Source organism: Gadus morhua, chromosome 11 (genome assembly GCF_902167405.1).
Source record: "Gadus morhua chromosome 11, gadMor3.0, whole genome shotgun sequence".
Lineage (NCBI taxonomy): Eukaryota > Metazoa > Chordata > Actinopteri > Gadiformes > Gadidae > Gadus > Gadus morhua.
The window spans coordinates 19,079,411-19,099,446 of record NC_044058.1 but is presented as its reverse complement, the minus strand read 5'-3'; the positions used below and the strand labels follow the sequence as shown (position 1 = coordinate 19,099,446).

Here is a 20,036-nt window from a genome sequence, read left to right as displayed (position 1 = left end):
ATAAGGGCTGGGATGGGTTAGGGGGAGGGCAGCGACTCCATCTCATTGGTGGTTTAAAAAGCGCCGATGATGAAGGTAAACTGGTTGGTTTGTGGAACGCGTTTATTTTTTTCAATTAAAATTACAATATTTTTCTTTGGTTTTACATAATTTTTCTGTTATAATTTTTTTCTGTGGAAATTGTGTTGTAAACCACTCCAACATTTTGCGCAAAAATGATTCATTCTGGAAATTGCATTCTGAAGGTTGGGAGCATTTTAACACAAGACGCACTGAAAATCCACATTTAAACAGCAGGCTTCAGATTTACACTCGATGAACAAGATTATATTAAATCACCGCACTCAACTGCTGTGATAATCCTCTCTTCCTAAGGTCCTTTGCTGCTGGCTATCCTCCCCCTGGTTCCTCATTGCTCCTACACATTTTCTCACTTGGTTGCGAGCAAGTCCGTTTCTCAGTTGCCGTCGCTTTTAAGTGGAGTAAGGAAGAGAAGTTCATGGTGATCACATTGAATCATGTGCAGCCGTATGTAGCATACAATGCATCTTTGCACTTGGAGGGGGAAACTCTTGGGAGTTGTTGAGTTTCAGAGCATCCAGGAGGATCTGGAGCTGCAGGGAGCAGACCCCTATGAAGGTCATGCTGATGGAACGGTTGATGGAAGCAATGCAAACTGTGCAAAGCAGAGCAACACAGATAATGCAGCCTGAATGATACAGTACTCCATCCCATGATGATATAATCCATTGAAGGATACCATCACAGGAACACCAGACTCCTTGCTAATAAGCACACCAAGAGAGTTTTTATACTGTAGTATACTGTATAGTAATATGCTATACTATTATAATAATATAAGTACATTATAATATTTGTGTCCAGGATTGTTATTCCATTCATATTTGTAGGTACAATGTGTATAAGTCATATTTCTTCTATATATTAAGTAATATATTTTTTCTAATTACTTGTCCCGTTGGCAGGAATCACCCCCTTTGGCTGTGAATGTTTATTCCTGCCTTTTGCCGGCAAGCCTTGGAATTAATGTCACATATTTGGTAGTGATGTCATTTTGCGCCTTATGTAGGGATTTCGATACCGGCTCTCATTCACTCATGGCCCGTGTACCGTTATATTACTACCACAGACGACCTATTGTCTATCAAACGTTTTGTATTTTTCGAGGATATAAGGTTTGTTATAACGCATGAAGGAATCTGGATTGTTTTGGTAGTCAAAGCGCAGGTACTTTATATTACAGCAACAAACCACAGCGCTGCAATAGCAAAGATGTGTTGTCCGTGGCCCCGGGATTTACCACCGGCGTGTTTAATAAAAGGCGTTTAGAGGAGAGATGGCCTTTTATTTTAACAGGATACAGGCAATCTGTTTGCAAATCAATGTGGCTATAACGTGGCTGGTTCACATGGCCTTTGGGGATGCCCAATATGGAACGGGCCTTGCTCATCAACCAGGGCCCAATAAAAAGGCAAAACTCAAACCTTTCAGATTACGGCCTGAGAACACACCAAGAAAAGATGCCTGTGTGAGGTGAAGATATGTATAACATCTGTCTTGTAAAAACCCGAGCTGAACGTGTGATAAATATTGCATTACTATAAAAGAGTTGTATACAACGGATGACCGCTTTAAGAAGAAAAGATGCGCGTTAAATAAATCGCACCAATGGAACACGCCTGCATGGGGAAAAGGCTCTCATGAATATGACAAAACACATTTGCAGTGAATTTCATTATACCAGACGGAGAGCGAGAGAGACAGAGAGAGAGGGACAGAGAGAGAGAGCGAGAGCGAGAGAGAGAGACCCTTGACATCCAATAAGATCGCTAAGCCCTGCATTCTATAGGAGAGACTACGCTTTGATAGGAAACACATCTGTAGGACACAAATGTGAGCCAGAGGCCACTGGAGAGACAAATGCTGAGTGCACACTTCAGAACACACACACACACAAACACAAGTTCAATGCAATGAAAAACATGGAACACACTCTCCAAGCAATGTAAAAGCCAACTAAGAGAAATTAATTTGTCTACACATTTGCGTGTTTTTTGTGTGTTTGCACCTGTGTATGTGTGTGTGTTCTTCCCATTTGCATACATTGGGCTCTTGGTTGATCCAGATGGCCCCCAAGGGGACTGCAGCCGACCCAGACAGCGGGGAAAACACAGTGAGGGTGGGGGGGGTGGCGGGAGGGAACAACTGTGGACCCCAGAGGTGACAGGATAAACCCCGTGATAAATTCATGGAACGGCTGCAGCACACGGGTGCAGGAGTCTGCGAAGCCGATTGGTCCGAGGGTCGTGAATTATTGCAGACGGAGGGTTTGGGGAAAGCGTGTTTTGCCTTGTTGTGACCGTGAATGCTCAGTGACCTAGAGTGCGTCTATGGGGTTTCTGTTCCCTGGAAATCCAACACACTGTTGATCTGCTGACTGAAACATTTCTGCAGCGAGAAGAATGTTGTTTTGGAAAACGACAAAAGCAGTGAGCCACTAGCTTCACGGAGAAAGGTACAATGGCTTCGCTGTTAGGTACACGGGGTCAGGGACGGCAGGGGCCGTGAAGACAATGTTGTTATGAGCAGGAATGCTGTTCTGTGTGCGTGTTTCACACTGCTGCTTGTCAGCCGGGCTGCTTGTACGAGTATGTTACAAATGAAAACCTTTGAATCTAGCTTGACGGGCAGCTGGCTGACCCATGAAAGACCTTGAACCTAGGGCCCTGCAATTAAAAGATTTTAGTCTAGATGTCGAATTCCAAGCAGTCACCAATGAAATAACATAACAGGGTATTTCATGAGGAGAGGCATTTTGTAAGGCAAGTGTGAAAGGGTTAGCTATGTATTGATCCAAAAATCCTTTTTGGTTTTGATCCGTAAACCAAACAAGTGATGAATGGTTGCTAATCAGCGCTAGTCATTGTGCTTCTGCACCCCATCCAAAAATATCTGGAGCCTGACACCTTCATTTTTGGGCTCTGGAACTGCTAGAGCTTAACAAGGACGCTCCATAAATTACACTAACAGAGCCATGGGCATGTGTTGTATTCAAAGGATAAATTATATATACCTGCACATTTATATAATTATATATAGACACATTTTCATAGGTTGTAGGAGATGGACTAAAAGTCATTTAATTTTTACGCTTCATAATTTCGTGTGCGTTCTGAAGAGATATGGCTGCCACGTTGTCCGGATGCGCAGCGGCAGCAACCGTACCTTGATTCACATAGGGGGCTCTGGGGGGGGATTACGGGAGTCTCATTAGCGAGCTAAGAAACGCTTTAGTCAGCCTGCTAACTTCATGGCAGACTGATGTCACCCCCCCCCCCCCCCCCCCCCTCTATACCCAGTGGGCAGAGGTTCTCATCAGCCCCCCCAACCCCCACCTCTGAACATCCTCCTCGTTCCAACCACCACACCTTATTTATTCCACATAACAGCCTTTTAGACAATCTCGACGTGGAGCGCACAAAGCCAACTGTCTGATTAAATTGCTATTCAGCGGGGCCCACCACACTCCACACACACACACACTCCACACACACACACACTCCAAACCCTACCCAAATTAATTTATGAAATGACAAAATGTAAGAAAATGGTTTCCAGAGGGGGCTCTGTCTGTGTCCCAGTCGTTGGCAATTAAAATGCACGGTTCAAGGTAAGGTTCACATCATTAAGAGAGAGGAAAGGGAGGAGGAGTCCTTAACCAGGGTTTTTAATTCAACAGGAAACACTCGGCTTGTAAGAAGGTTGCCGATGTTTTTTCTCTATTTCTCATTGTTTTTTTTCCGCTGTTCTTGAGGATGAAGAGGGCTGCCTGGAGAGCTTCGCTCCAATTTGTCTGATTATCTCTTTCATATTACGGGAAACATGGCCACAAGGCGAATCAAAAACAGTTAGCAATTCAATGTCCCTGTTCCTCGTTCAAACCTTCTCAATCCAACTTGGCCTGAAACTAGCCGATCTCTAGCTCATTAACTTGCCTTCTGCACAGCAGCATCTCAGATACCATTACTGAATTAATTTTGGATTTGTATTTGATCTGTATCATTTAATATTTACCTAGTACCTTGTATTTCACCTGCTCCCTTCAGTAATTGCTGTGTTTACTCTCCGAGGAGATTTGAATGCGCAGGCAAAGTAATCATTTTCCCTGCTAGTTGAACATGTATGACTTTATATATGACAGATAAAACTTGAACTTAAACTGGATGACACCAGTTTTCCCAAAGTTTCTGAAGAAGCTCATGAAGCCTTTTCCTTCAGCTAGAAAAACAACATTCACCTAATTGGATCAACAGAAAGTGTCAAGCGAGCCACATATAAACCCAGGCAAACATGTGGCCAGCGAGTCAGGGTTGGTTTGTGGCAGCCACATTTAGGCTGAGGTGGGGGGGGGGGGGGGGGGGGGGGGGCATATTCTCCCCCAGCTACGGTACGTCCCCTCCGCACCCATCTAGCGGCCTGTCTGTTTAGAGAAGCTTGTAGGTTAAGAAGCGCCTGGGGTGGGGAGCCACTGACCCATCCAAAGACCTCATGCCTCACAGAGGTTGGCATCTCACTCTGTGCGTGTGTGCGGGTGTTTCCCTTTCCTTCCACATGTATACATCTATATGTACCTATAGCGCAGAGCTTTTGCCCCGGGGCCTCTGTCACTCCAAATCCTGTTTGGTCAAATTGCTTCCAACGTGCCTTCCTCTGCGAGTGTCCACAGCTCTGAGTTAGTTGGCCCTTCGACCAGCAAGGAATTAACAAGCAAGCAACGTATAAAAGTAAATAATAACGGGGGAAAAAACCACAATGAAGACAAACTGCTGTGACAGGATCTCCACGATGGTTCAGTGTTTGTAAACAAACAGCGGTATCCACCTGATATCTGCCCCGCACACAGTGAGACAAAGGTCCGCCATAAGGTCAGCTTCTCAACGTCTGCCGTAGATCAGCACGCAACTCCTCCTTGCACCACTTCCACCTCGCTACCGTTCCCGTTTTTCAATCCTTCACTTCTTCCTCCTCCTCCTCCTCTTCCTCCTGTCTTCCCATCAGTGCCATGCGTGCCACAGCCCTCTCCCGCCTGTACGAGCATAAGGCACCCTAAAGGTCAAGGGTTCCAAGCTGTCATCTCGCATGACCTCAAACCCGGTCCAGTCCCCTACTCTGAACTTCATCATATAGCTCCAGCGAGGGCTGCTTGTGACCCACACACACAGCAAACATGTCACATGCACACTGTGAAGACATTAAGTGCGTGGGTAGCAATGCATCTATAGTATCCTTTCAACTCCGTGGCCCTGTGGTCGTGTGTGTGCGTATTGCGTAACCATATATACATTCTCCAGATAATGAAGTCATGTCGTTGTCCCTGGGGGGGCATGGGAACAGCTCAACTGGACTGAAAGAGACAGGCGCAAAAAGGGGAGAACGAGGGATGCCTGCCACCCTGTATAAGGTGAAAGCCTTGCAGAAAGCTGTCAAGAGTATTTCCAGGTCAGAGGATATTCGTCCTACAGTGGCACAGAGGTGTACAGTTTTCAATAGTGTAGCTTATGTAATAGGATAACGATGGTCCCACTCACATAAAGGTTCAGAGTGGTTGACAGTCAGGGTCTGGGGGGAAGCAACCGAGGCTGCACTTAATACTTTGATAGTCGATTATTCGGATCACAATAAGTGTACTTAAAAGCTGCTGCAGGTGAGGTTTAAGGGCTTTCATTCGAGTATGATTTGTTAGAAATGCCACAGCCGTCAAGCGTGTATGAGTGAGTGGAATGTGCTTTATGAGACAAATTAGGGTTTAAAAATGAATGTTTGGTGAATCGATCATTCCTGTATAAAAAACATAGGCAGAGAGGGAGGGGGGCGTTTCTTTGCACCATATTGCTCTCTTCTGCTCTCTCTTTACTTTAACTGTCAAATCTTACCTACAGCAGATTTAATTGACAACCCTAACGATCTTAGTTCCCCAAAAACTGAATACATTCAACCTAAGGGCTGTGACTTTGACAGATTTCTTTGGACGGCAATAAATTGTACTTGGAAAATCATTCAACTTCCAAATTAGATGTGGGTTGAGGTGTTCTGAATTACATTTGATATGGATATAGAAAACGACCACATTTTGCCTCCGGGCCGTAGTGATGTGGGAAGAAATTTGAAGCAAAAATTCAGTTGACTAATCGTGAAAATAAAATGCACACACACACAGACACCTTAGACAACCTTATGGAGGCAGAGTCATTGTCTGTACATGAATGAGCCCCTAGGGAACACCGTTTCTCAGTGGCTTTGGCATTCTGTGCAAAGAATCCTTCCCCTATGGGTAACTAAAAGCGGTCAGGGCGGGGATAGACAAAAACACAACAGCAGCTGCTGGCCAAGGAGCCCGCAGCTTATACCCAAAACATTCACAAACACAACCGCACACACACACACACACACACACACGCATGTTTAAATCACCTCACCACACGATTAAACACAAGCCGCACAAGAAAGAACACACCTGCGGGCGTCACTGTGTACATTATAGCCGGGATCATTGAGAAAGTACTGTGGGTCCCACTCACAGCAGACACCTGCCCAACCGGCTGCAGCGGCAGATGTCCTGTGACCTGTTATGTGTGTAAGCCTCACGCTGCACAGCCGAGAGGAATCCTGACCCTGAACGACTGTGGTGACACTCTGTGTGTCACCACAAGGCAGCCACAAAAAGGAGACGATAAACGAGTAAATTGGGGAATATAGGTCAACTACACAATCAATACGCTAGTTGGAATGTACGTGACTCTTATTACGTTAATTTACGATTGGTAAATTGGAGACAGAGACGGAGCCAGAGAGAGAGAGAAAAATAGAAAGAAAGAGAATAGAGAAAGCAAGACATAGAGCGAGAGACAGAGAGAAGGAGAAAGAGAGAAAAGAGAGAGCGCAGGACAGAGACAGACAGAGACAGAGAGAGATAGAAAGAAAGAGAGAATAGAGAAAACAAGACAGAGAGAGAGAGACAGAGTGAGAGCGACAAAGAGAGAGATAAATACATAGAGAGAGACAGACAGGCAGATAGACAGAGAGAGAAAGACAGAGCAAGACATAGACAGAGAGAGAGCGTGGTGCGTGCGTGCGTGCGTGCGTGCGTGCGTGCGTGCGTGCGTGCGTGCGTGCGTGCGTGCGTGCGTGAGAGCGAGCAGGTGAGGGGCTGGTGACAGCAGGTGTTGTGGGCCACCCGGTTCAGGTGAGCAGAGGGGGCCGTTGCTAGTATCAATACACCATCTGTTAGACCGGCTCACTCCAACAATGACATTTTCCTAGTGCTTAGTCACACCACCACGGGAGCTCAACGGGCCTATTCAGGCCCTCAGACCTCAATTCACTCAAACCCAACAGCGCACCTCTTATTATCTCCAAGTGGGGAGGACCGATTGACTCATTCGATTCTTAAAAGTTTGAAAACACGACGAAAAGGTCAAACGCAAGAGAGGATACCGTTTGTGTGGATTCCCTGTTGAAAGCCTCTCCGCTGGCACAGTGGCAACAAGGATCTGCATTTGGCTCAGGGAATGCCACTGTGTGTGCACAGTGTTTCGTCGCAAATTAAACACATTTGTGAGAATAAATTAAACCGCTTACAAATCCTGGTTTTATTTTTGTTTGATTACATAAGACCACTGAACCGCGACATTTGCAATTGGTTGGACCATATCATTGTAAATATGCTACATGGCAGGTCTAGACAGTTCTACGCAATGTTATTATGCTGTGGGAACTCTCAGCAAGCAGAGACATTGTTGATGTTTTTTCGTCCGGCATTTAGTCTGCAGTGGACCTTGATTGCAGTAGTTCCAGTCTCTTCTGCCATTTCTGCATTTTATGTTGCATCCAAAAAAGAAAGGAGTCCACCAGTGGCAAATAAGACTTATTGGACAACATGCTCTGTAAAGGCACACACATGTCTATCCAAGTTCTTCCAGGAGCCAATGTCTGTCAGACCAACCACCAGGGCATGGGGACAAATTAATTATCCCAAGTGCTCAAAGACAGGGTTGTGTTGAGGCACCAATGTGGGGAAGTTAACAACAAATATATCTGCAGCTCTGAAGATCACAGTGACGTCCGTCATTCTAAAATGGCAGAACTTTGGAACTCCCCAAGACACCTACGAGAGCTGCCCTTGCTGGCCAAACTGAGCCATAGCAGGAGAAAGCCATGGTCAGAGGTTAAGAGCCACCAGGTTCCTCTGTGATTACCCAATCATCTAGACGGAGAACCACCTCTGCAGCCCTCCACCAACCAGGCCATTACGGAAGAGGTTCGCGACGGAAGCTGCACTTTAGTAAAAAGAAAATTACTTGCATGGAGTTTGCCAAAAATACATAAAGACCTTCCGACGACAAGCAACAAGACTACCATGTCTGATATAAGCAAAATTGACCTCTTTGACCTGAATAGAAAGGTAAAAGCAGCAAATTGAGGTGCTTGACCCTGCCATGGTCTTAAACAAACTTCTGAGAAAAGGCTCTGGACATTAATATTAATATAATGTAAATAGGTCCTTTTTATTACAGCAGAACTATTTTTGCATGTTTCCTACAAAACTGGCTTTGTCAAAACAAACTCAATCAATTTTAGGAGCATAAGAAACGTAGAAAAAGCCAAAGGGGTGTGTGTGAATACTGAACGCAGAAGAGAAAACAAATAACTCTCTGTATGCACTTATTTTCTCTATTATTTCAGCTAAGCTCGGCTCGTCTGCCTCGACATTTGTTTGCTATTCCTGTTCTACACTAATAAGCTTTAAATGAGATCTCTCCTGTGCTGATCACAGGAGATCACAGTGAATTATGCATAGGGCCTGGCTAACAGGGCCTCAACACAAACACACGCCGTCTTTGTAGTGACAAGACACTCAGCGTGTTCCCACAAACCCGACGGTAGACTTGACAGTGCGGGCAATGTGAAAGAATTAATTATCAGGGTAAACACAGGGGACTTAGCGATTCATTTATATTTTATATTTCAAAATCTTGTACTGGGTTTGAGTTTCACCATTTAATGGCATTTCTCCAAACAAGAACAACCGAAAGGAGATGATGGCTGGATTAACGGGGATAACTCTATTCCTGTTATTTGAGCTCAAATGTGCATATTTGGATGGACTTAGCATAGTGCTGTCATTAGGGTGTGACCCCTAGCAGAAAGGTTCTTGTGTCATGCCTCAATGTTCATTCAACCTTTAGGCATGCATGAGCAAGATAACCAAACCCTAATTGCTCATAAAGACATCCTCAAAAAGATTATCATGAAAGATTCAATGTAAAGGCTTTGAATAAAAGCAATTTGTTTATTATTCGTAAAATATAAATATACCCGTAAGTAAATATGCCACCCATTTCAGTGTATTGTATCAGTATTGCTGCAGGCCTATTTAAAATGGGTTGGCCTCATGTTTGAATTAAAATCATTGCTGTAAATTCAGTTACTTCCATATCTCAAAATTCATACATTGTTGAATGAAAGCGTTTATAGAAAATCAACGCAACAAGGTCAAAACCAAGGAAATGAGACAAAAAAGAAAATTGGAAAGGTGTCATATTGAAATGTCTAAATTTAATCAAGCTAGGGTTAGTGGTGTGTGTATGTGTGTGTGCGTGTGTTCCTCGTCAATTTCGAGCTGTCATAGTAGCAGTGAGAATGTTCCTGTGAGACCGAGGTCTGGCCTACCACATGCCTTTAAGGGACAATGCACCAGGGCACACAGACGAACACACACACAAACACAGGTACCATGGGAAATAACTTTCATGTCATTGATCAGGAACCTACCCACACGTCTCCTTGATCCTAGGAAACCTGATCTACAGTAAACGAACAATATCAAAGTTTAGAAATGTAAAGCTGATCCTGACATTTCAGAGCAAACACACACATGTAAGCACATCAAAGGGATAACATCTTACATATTTGAACCAGCAATTCTTCTGCTTATCCCCGCTTAAGACATAGAAAGATAAAGGGCGAAACGTTGATACACTTTGAACTAGACACACACACACACAACACACACACACACACACACACAGGTGATTCATCACCTGCTGAGGAGAGCGTGACCCTGATCCCCACCAGGGTGAATTTTGACGGTTCAACATGACCTCTGAGCAGAGGTCACGGCGGTGTTATCACACAACATAATGACCATTAGGGCGGCCGTCCCTCACTAATACCTGATCTCCCCTGATGCTTAGGAAACTCAATATACGGCCCCCATAAAAAACAATAACAATGTTTACTACCCGGCACAATCCTCTAACCACAAAACAAAATTGTTATCTTATTGCTGCTGACATATGACACCGTCTCAATCCGCGGCCAATACACCCAGGACCGACTAGAGACACACCAATGCCCCAGCCTGCATCCTCCTTCAACCTCCATTAAGCTCAGCCCTCCACCCCTCCTCCATCATCTGTGGCTGGGGAAGGGGTTTGTGGGCGGGGGGGGTTGGCCTTTTGGTTGGGGTCCTCTTTCTCCACGGGGATGGGGGGTCTCGGTCATCGACATGCTGGTGAGAGACAGGATACTCTGGTGTCTCCAATCCTCCAAGGGGCCAACGTCGGGACCTTGACGGATTGACAGGGCTGCCGCCATTCTGGTTTTGTCTCCTATTATTTTTGTTTTGTGTTACGGAGCATGCCCAGCAATCAGTGCGAGGGGGGAAACGTGCGCGAGTGCGACTACCAGGGCTTTGACGGGGCAGGCGTGAGAGGTTAGACCCAACCCAGCTCTGCCTATTTCCAAGTGGGACTACCACAGCACGTTCATTGGTGTGGTGGGTTTGTATTATGTGTTATTTGTTTTAATCAAGTCGCGTAGGAGTTAAAATTAGACCTATAATTAACGCGATGCAACCGATTAGGCCTGCCAGTGTAGTAGATATTATGCCCCATACAGAAGGGCTATGGTGTTTTTTTTTTGAGGGGTTAGACAAGGATAGGCCTGCGTTGTTTATTAGGAGATACAGTGGGATATAATAATAATGCTGATGACATTTACCTTTTTTAATGATTTAATTAATTGTATGAAAGAACAAACAAAGACTCACGCAGCTGCGATCTCCACTGTGTGCATATGGCACAATTAGTAAGTTGAAAAGGCTATATAAGTCAAGGCTAAGTCAACCTGCAATCTAAACCTGCAAGTTTAGATTGGAGGTTGTTTAGAACATTATAATTATCAATAAAAAAAAGAATCAAGCCGTTAAGAACAATTTGGTTTAATACCATAGTATAATTTGATTTATTCGTTCAACATTTCCACACACAATTTTATCCACGGTGATGAATTTAATTTCATTTCAATATATTGTCATTGTTGCCTCCTTATCTCAATAGCTCATTGAGAGCTGATTGATGTAAGGATAGTGTCGTTTACACATTTGATTCCCACTCAATGTCAATACCAAAGATCTAATAGTGTGAAATCTTGTTCATATGATCGGCCTTTTAGAACAAGGCTAAACCGAACGCAATGTCCCTTTTCCGCAAACCTTTGGTTTTTCTAGCGAATATCAAATAAAAAAATCCTAAAAAAATTAAAGATGTGCATGCATTAAAACATTTCCTAACCTTTTATAAAAAGAAACTCCAGCCATACACACCTGTATAGAACCCAGTTATTTCCTATAGTGTCAGGCCTATATCATACATCGCCATTCCTCTGAGAGCCTATAAATACATCAGGTATAGGTTTATTAAAGGTGTACTATCATATCCAGAACAGCTACATTTCCCATTGGGGCTATCACGACTGATCTCCTTCACTTCCAGCAAACTGGGTTCGGGTGGGGGTTCTGCAGACCTCGCTTTGCAGAACCACAGGCTTCAACATCCCCCTCGTGGGAACCTCATCTCAAGACGGTTCATCAGTCTGCTGACGTCGGCTCGCGTCTTTTTAATCACAGCCGGGGTGTGGATCCGAGATGGAGCACCGCTGCAGACGTTGATCAATAACCCCACTGGAACGTTTGCGGTCGCTGCGTCTACATCGATCTTGTGCAGTTGCCATTGATCCGGCGGCGATACATTCTACATACCGCATGTGCTCAACGGAGGCGAGTGTATCGCTTACAACTCAGCTCACATCACTCAGTCTGGGTCCGTCGTACTCCCCGTATAGCTTGCTCATGCGAGTCCTCACATTCGTTACGTGGCGACTGAATAGGCACAACATGGAACATGTGATTTCAAACGGTGTCAAGTCGCAGAGACCACTCGGGTGTTTCTGTTTAATATATCGTTGTCTCAACATCCTGAAGTGAGGGCCTTACCCATAAGGGCTGTCCATGTCTTCTTGTGAAATCAGACAGATTCAGTTCCTGGCTGTCAGAGAGTGATATAAGCATCCATCTTTGAGAAGACATCAGTGTTTTTTAGGGACAGGAGGATGTACACTGGGGGCATGTGGACTGTGTGGGACGGCTCTGATCCACCGGGGTTAAGTGCTCCGACAGAGCTCAGCAAAGGCAGTTGAATCTGGACGGATTAAAAGAGACCGCCTTTTCTTCTGGAACGATGCAATCTTATTTTGTTGGCTTTCACATCACTATCATCTCAATCAAGATAGGGTCCGATTTTCTGTGTGCCTTATTATATAACATATATTATTATTAATATCATAATATGCCTTATTCCTCATCAATCCTAAAATGATTTTTAAAAAAAAATCCCTTTTTCATTTCTCCTACAAGTTGACTCGTAAAACCAATTCACTACTGCAAACAAGTGAGAACTGGGTTAACGTGTTTTGTCACTGAGCCCCTGTGATAGCATGCTGTGTCTTACACTCTTAACGCAAGCTGTTGATATACCAGAACCCGGCAGTGCTGGGAGAGCAGCACAGCGATCGGTTATTACCAGACAATCCTTCAAGATCCCAGGCTTAATTCGGATGACTGAAACATATGGGCATATCCGATTCCCCATTCCAGGAAGGAAGCGCTGTGCGTGACAAAGCACTTAGGTGCTAGATCCCAAATCCAATGTATTAACTTTGCTCTGTATTAAAGACTTAGATCTACTGTTGTGCATCGGAGCAAAGCTTTAAGTGCAGTAGGGGGGCCGTATGACCACAAGGCCTAAATTGGTGTTGTTCTTACGTTGCATTAAAGGGGTGCCGTGAAGTCACCATGTCAGTATCGGTCAACATCTCAGGCAGCAATTATGGACATCCTAAATGTATTTACCAAACTAAAAGACAGACGTAGCAATGGCCATGCCTTGATAAAGATGGTTGGGAAGCCCCTTCACTGTCTCTTCATACATCCCATCTTAAAACTCACGTGTTATGAGGGCAGTGTATTTTAATTATCTTTATATATTTCTTATCTTGTTGTACAGCACTTTGGGAACCTTGTGTTTGTTTAAATTGTGCCATATCAATAAAGTGGATTGGATTGGATTGGAACGACCAAAGTATTAAGCCTACCAACAAGCCTTGCCTATGATCTACTAATGCACAAAAGACTTGCGTTTGTGTTCACTTGAAGTACGATTACACCTTTATTATTGTTCAACACATGGGCAGAGTAGGAGAAACCTGGAGGAAACCCTAACCTTTTAATCCAATGACCACTCATCCAAACTCAGGATGTACCTAGGCGTGAGGACCTGCACCCATCATCAGCCTGAAAATAAAAATAACAGTGTGCTTGGATATGGACACCAACGGATATGCGCACACACACAAGTGCACACCGCGCAGCACTATCTTTTTCGATCTCTCACCTTACCGCCCACCCGACGTGTTTCCAAAGTCAATTAGAGCGACGCTGCTCCCCTTCTAGAGGTGGAGGGGGTGAACTCGAGGCTGATTTAACAGGATCGAGTCGGACGGTAGGATGGGCCGCGGTAGATGCGGCTTACCCCCTACTGTGTGCAAGCCTCCATTTTAGGACTTACAACACACACAAGACACACACACACACACACTTAGCCAGAGATATACAGGCCCATGCTGTGTTGAGCCCTACATTCAAACCCCATTTTCAAGACGGGATGTGACAGGTTGTTTATGAAGATGGGAGAAGAGAGGTGGGCGAGCACATACACACACCCACAACACATTCAGGCAGACACCCCCCCCCCTCACACACACACACACACACACAGCATTAAAAAGAAAGCATCACATGAACAACACTTTCCCAGCAGAGAGAAAATTCAAGGGATTGGACTCTAGCCTAGCAGTGGGATATGTCTCCACCAATCATAGCTGTAGGCACCCTTCTGTTCTGCAGGGACTGTGGGTCCATTACTTCTCATCATCATATGCATCGTGTTTACCGTATCTACCATGCTACCAATGCTCACCGCCTTCACAACCTGCTGGCGTTTTGTGCGTGTCCCCGTCAGTCAAAGAATTCGGGAAACAGTCAGGGTATGAGTTTTAGACGATGGACTGCTTTGCAGACTGTATGACAGGCACTGATTGCATTCCGCAAAGAGGTAGTCATAGTCAAGGGCGACCCCCCATTAAATATGAATACCTTTTGTCTGGCTGTTTAATCATTGAAAGTCTTTGGAAATATTAAGGGGCAATCTCGATGATTTCCGCTTCTTTCTCTTTGGCAACACTTTTGTACAAAACAGTCCTTTTCTCCCGATACATACAAACTGTGTCACCCACGACCCCCAGTTCGTAACATTGATAATTATGGATGGGCATCTTTAGGATTTTAAAAACACTGCTACTCTTATCGATACTGCTTACTGATTCCGCTATTTTTTTAGAAAATCAGATGAAATCATAGACGCTATATTGTGAAAATGGAAACGTATAACTAACTAACAATACGGCATATAAATCAAAGGAAAAATACAACAAAGCATAAATATTTTAATACATAGTATTCTTTTGAGAAATGCTATATGACACATTCAGGGTGATGGCAGACGGGGTCGCGACCCAAGAAGGGTCTTTCTGCCACGGGCTCAAACGGGCTAAACACATCAAGACACTGGGGGCTCAGACACACACTTTACCCTCTGTGTGTATTTGGTCGAGTCCTGTGTGTATTTGGTCGAGTGTGTGTGTGTGGTGTGTGTGTGTGTGTGATGTGTGTGTGTGTGTGTGTGGTGTGTGTGTGTGTGTGTGTGTGTGTGTGTGTGTGTGTGTGTGTGTGTGTGTGTTTCCCCTGAATGTAGGCTAATGCCCTGCAGAACTGACAGATTAAATGCCAATCTCAGGCCTGGACCGAAAACTCAGCCACAGGCAGAGTGTGTGTGTGTTCAACAAACCATAAATTGATGTATGCACAGCGAGCAGTGTATACGTCCAGTTTGATAGAATTCTGTGGCGCGTGTTTGACTTTGAGTATGTGTTTAAGTCTGTTTGCGCACATAAAAACAGCCAGCCTCCACAGAAACAACCACCACCGGTAAAGAGCACTAAAGGTCACTTTAGATTGCAGGTTGTTTAGAACTTAGATGTCATTCTTTGATGAGCAAAGAACATTTCTGACCTTAATGCCACTCGCTTCGGCTTGTCACTTTGTTTAAACACACAATGTAAAGGCTAGAACCACCTTGTAAGTGTATTCGATACACTTTGAAAAACAGAATAAACCAACAAACTGGTTTCAATTGGCTTAGAATCCGGAAAACGTTAATAACAGATCACACATGTGGCTGAAAATTTTTCCCCAGAAATTGCTATCAAGCCAAATAATAAAATAATTTTAAAGCGTTTTAAGCCCTGTTATTTTATGCCTGTGTGTAACTGTTATCCAAGATTTGAGAATATTAACATGGTTAGTTTGTTTTCCAACAAACTAACGACGCAAAACCACAGAGATATTGGACTTACGTAAAAGCAATGTTTGTTTATTTTTTACATCAGATTTACACTTTAGAATGATTTTATTTTACCAAGCCGTGACCTTTTGCCTCAGGTAAATATGGGCTCAGAAATCAATGACGTGAAATCAGTTGCAACAGCCCAGATCGCGATCTCACTGATCAAATGCAACCACCGTGGGCAATAATGCATATTAACCACTTAGACTCTCGCTACGAAGCGCCGTATTGACTTGGCACATTGACTGGTCTCATTTTAAAAGCCCCTCTTCCATCTTCCTCATTCATTTGTTTACTTCAGTATCTCACTCTGTCTGCCCTTTAAATTTAAAGAAACAAACACGGCAACCAAAAAAACTAAATAAAGGGGCTATACATTCAACGTGTGAAGATAAGCGCATGCATGTATAAGCCTTTAAAATGTTCAAGCCACTTATGAAGCAGCCCCTGGGTTGATGAGGGAGTTGGGAGAGGCAGAGCCAGCCAGATATACAGTACTATGGGTACTCTGGTAATGCTGAGGAATTCACTAAGCTGCAAGTTGGCATGTATCTGCAGCCACCAAGGCTTGAACCACCGCCTATCAGAGGGCCATTTCGCTGCCAGCCACCTATGAGCCACTGCTTAAGTTGGCCGGCAGAACCCCACTGTCACGGCGGCATCCCCGGCCAACGGAGATCGCCGTTCGTTCAATGTGCGCCGGTTCAACGTCTGGAGCTCAGGTCCGGCCCAAGACATTATCCGTAGGTGGTCAATCATGCATACTCAACAGGGCAGGTCTAACGCTCGCAGTGTGTCGACGTAACATATACAGTATGCGTGACAACGTGTTCTTTCTGTGTGAATTCAATGTGTGCATCCCGTGTCCCATCTTCAATTAACATGAAAGGCGGCGGGTTTGTGTTTTCCATACACTTTCGTCTCTGCTTGGTTCATGCATATTGAAGCCATGCTAACAGACCGAAATTAATGTCAATGTGTGTGGAATTGGTGCACAATTTGAGAACAGAAATGCAGAATTCCAAGTTGGGTTCTAATTCGTTAAGCACTCACTCCCTTGATCATACAAATTACGAGAGACAGCAGAGGGTGGAACAGGCTCACACACACACACACTCACACACACCATAACATTTAATTAACATGCTGTTGAGCAACTGGTTCTCTTATGCATTCCCCGTTCATTGATCTGAAAGGTCTACGACATTGAATTACACTATAGATTTGGGCATTGCAAATGCAGGCACACAACAAACACCGCGAATACACAAATATCCATGCTAATTGACTTTTTAGCATTCAGGAGCCATTTCATTAGCATTATATTTGTTTTGCCGCGGTAGGCTTCCGGCACTGTGCTCCAGCCGAGGAGATGAACAGCAGGTCGGAGCGGAGATAGTCCACTGTGGGAAGCATCCAACCTTTCCGCCTGGTTAGAAGACCAGCCGCGTGTGCTACACTTCCTCCCAGCGCAATAACAAATAGACGGAAATAAAGTGAAGAAAAAGGACAGCTCAGGAACGCCGGAAGGGAAGTGTGAATATGGTTAAGCCGAGTAGGCTAACAATAACATCAATAGGAGCAGAGACACACACGAGTACTTCCCCCCCCCCCCCCCCCCCCCCCCCCCCCCCGCCCCCCCCCCCCCCCCCCCCCCCCCCCCCCCCCCCCCCCCCCCCCCCCCCCCCCCCCCCCCCCCCCCCCCCCCCCCCCCCCCCCCCCCCCCCCCCCCCCCCTGATATAAGCAAAACACTTTTACACACTGCAGGGACGTGTATGCGCTCATAAAAAGCTAACCTCATGCTGTGTAAAAAAATATTCATATCGTAACCCTTACACCCAATGAACAGACGGCAGAAGACGAACGCCAAACAAAACAACAAAACCCAAAGTTTGGAGTTGTGGATGAATAACTTAATCAACATTCAGTATCATTCTGCTACCTAAACTGTAGCTGTTGGAATTTGATGCAATGAACCAAAGTACAAAGCCCGTTCGACTCACAGAGGGGGGTCTGGTCTCCAAGTTAACAGCTTTAATTCAGCGTTACAGACTGGTTAGTCTATCAAGAGAAGAAAGGCAGTTAAGCCTGTGAATTGCAGCACTGCGTTGCATATCTCAGCCCTGCGCAGTAATCAGAGAAATTATTGGTCTGGCTCACTGGATCCTGCTTTTGCTCAAAAGAACCACAAGGCCCGAAACACATCTGTGGTTGACAACCTCCCTGCCAACCTGTAGACGTGTGTGTGTGTGTGTGTGTGTGTGTGTGTGTGTGTGTGTGTGTGTGTGTGTGTGTGTGTGTGTGTGTGTGTGTGTGTGTGTGTACCAGGAGGTGCTGGTTCGGCCCAGCGTGTGACTGAGCATGAGGCCTGTCTGAGAAGCGTGCCAGTAGCTGTTTGGCTGCCCCCCTCTCCTCACCCCCAGCCCCTTATTTCATCATGTGAGCACTCAGCGAGAAAAAAAAAGATTTTTTTCTGTGCATGCGTTTGTGCATCTGTGTGTGTTATTTTGTGTGTTTGTAATTTTGGGTGTGTTATTTTGTGTGTGTGTAATTTTGTGTTATTTTGTGTGTGTGTTATTTTGTGTGCGTGTGCGATTATTTTGTGTGTGTGTGTGTGTGTATGTTCAGCACATGTGCGTCTGTGTGTGTCCAGTGCCTTGCCACTGAACTAGGACATTAATTACATTAGCATTACAGCGGGGGTGATTTCCAGTCGCAAAAAAAACGAAGAAAGAAAACATTATTAACAGGAAAGACCTTTTTCAAAGACAAGTACTCTCCCATCATTCTGGGTTTCCAAAATAAAACGCATAAATAGCCCTGATGGGGGGCATGAAAGAGAGAGAAAGGACCGGAAGAGGCACACCAGAGCCACATAAAAGAGGAAAATCTGCTCTAATCAAATTGCAAAATAAATAGCTTCACTTCTGATGTTCAAGTCAAACATTCAAAATGGGGGATATTTTTTTTGAAATATGGCTTCTGGTCGGCTGACAAGACAGGCCAATCATAAGCGCTGATCACTTGGAATGAGACGTCTCAAAAAGGGCCCAAAGATAGCCACTAACCCCAGGGTATCCAGTCAACACTGTCCGGGTTCAGCTACACAACACAGCCTTTATCTAACCCTCACAGAGGACAACGTATGTAGTGTTCAACATCATGAGCCTGATGCTTCAGACCAATCACACAGCTGGAATAGAAACACCCAATATAATCACTTAGGGGTTGTTTAGCAACCTCAAACCGGTCTGTAATCAAAACCGTCTCTCCGGCCTTTACTAAAACATCCCTCACCAGTAGAGTGTAACCGCGCTTTGATCACCCGGATCTGTATTGTCCATTACTACAGTAATAACACAGTGTGCCGTTTTTACGTGGTGATATTCTCTTGTGTATTATTGTTATTAATTGTTGTAACTATTATGCAATGACCTGATGCTGTCCATCATTGCAAGAAAGGTCTTGGAAAATAAATCTCAAGGCACCTCTAACTAAGATTCCAAAATAACCACTAGCATTAACTCTCACTTCCGTTGTATTTGTTAAACTAATTTCACGTGCGCACACACCAGTCACACAGACACAGCAAGGATCACGCATGCCTACTCCTTTCCCCTGTTCCTCCCTCATGGATGCAAATATAATCAAAATGCTAAATAGATCCAACTTAATCTCTCTGTTTTTATGCAGATCTTGGTGCGTGGGTGTGTGTGTGTGCATACGCGTATGTCTGTGTCTGTGTGTGTGCCGTCTGTGTGTTTGCGTCTGTGTGTCTGTGTCTGTGTGTGCACACGTGTGTGTGTGTGTGTGTGTGTCTGTGTGCGCAACCGCGCGTGTGTGTGTGCACGTGTTCATCTGTGTGCGTGTGTGCGCCACTCATGTGTGTGTCTGCGTGTACACACACACACACATCCGTCTGTGTGTGTGTGATCTCACTGGTGTGGGAAGCAACCTTTCGAGCATTGAAGGTGGGAACAGACATGGGGGAAATTACATTAAAACACACGCACACAATAAGTGAGAGGCAGGAGGGTGGATTGAGATTGCAGGCGTGCGGTGACAGGGGGTTTAGGAGCGGCAGCGTGAATCCCCATCCTGAACCTGAAGAGCTGTGCTCCACCCCAGAGTCTGCAGGGCTTCACACCAGACTA

At 44.9% G+C, this 20,036-nt stretch overlaps 1 protein-coding gene across 1 annotated transcript in view; it reads right to left on the bottom strand.

The window, feature by feature from the left end:
• cdkal1 (CDK5 regulatory subunit associated protein 1-like 1) overlaps positions 1-20,036 on the bottom strand; it is a 230,509-nt gene that overhangs the window by 169,541 nt on the left and 40,932 nt on the right. The window lies entirely within an intron of this gene.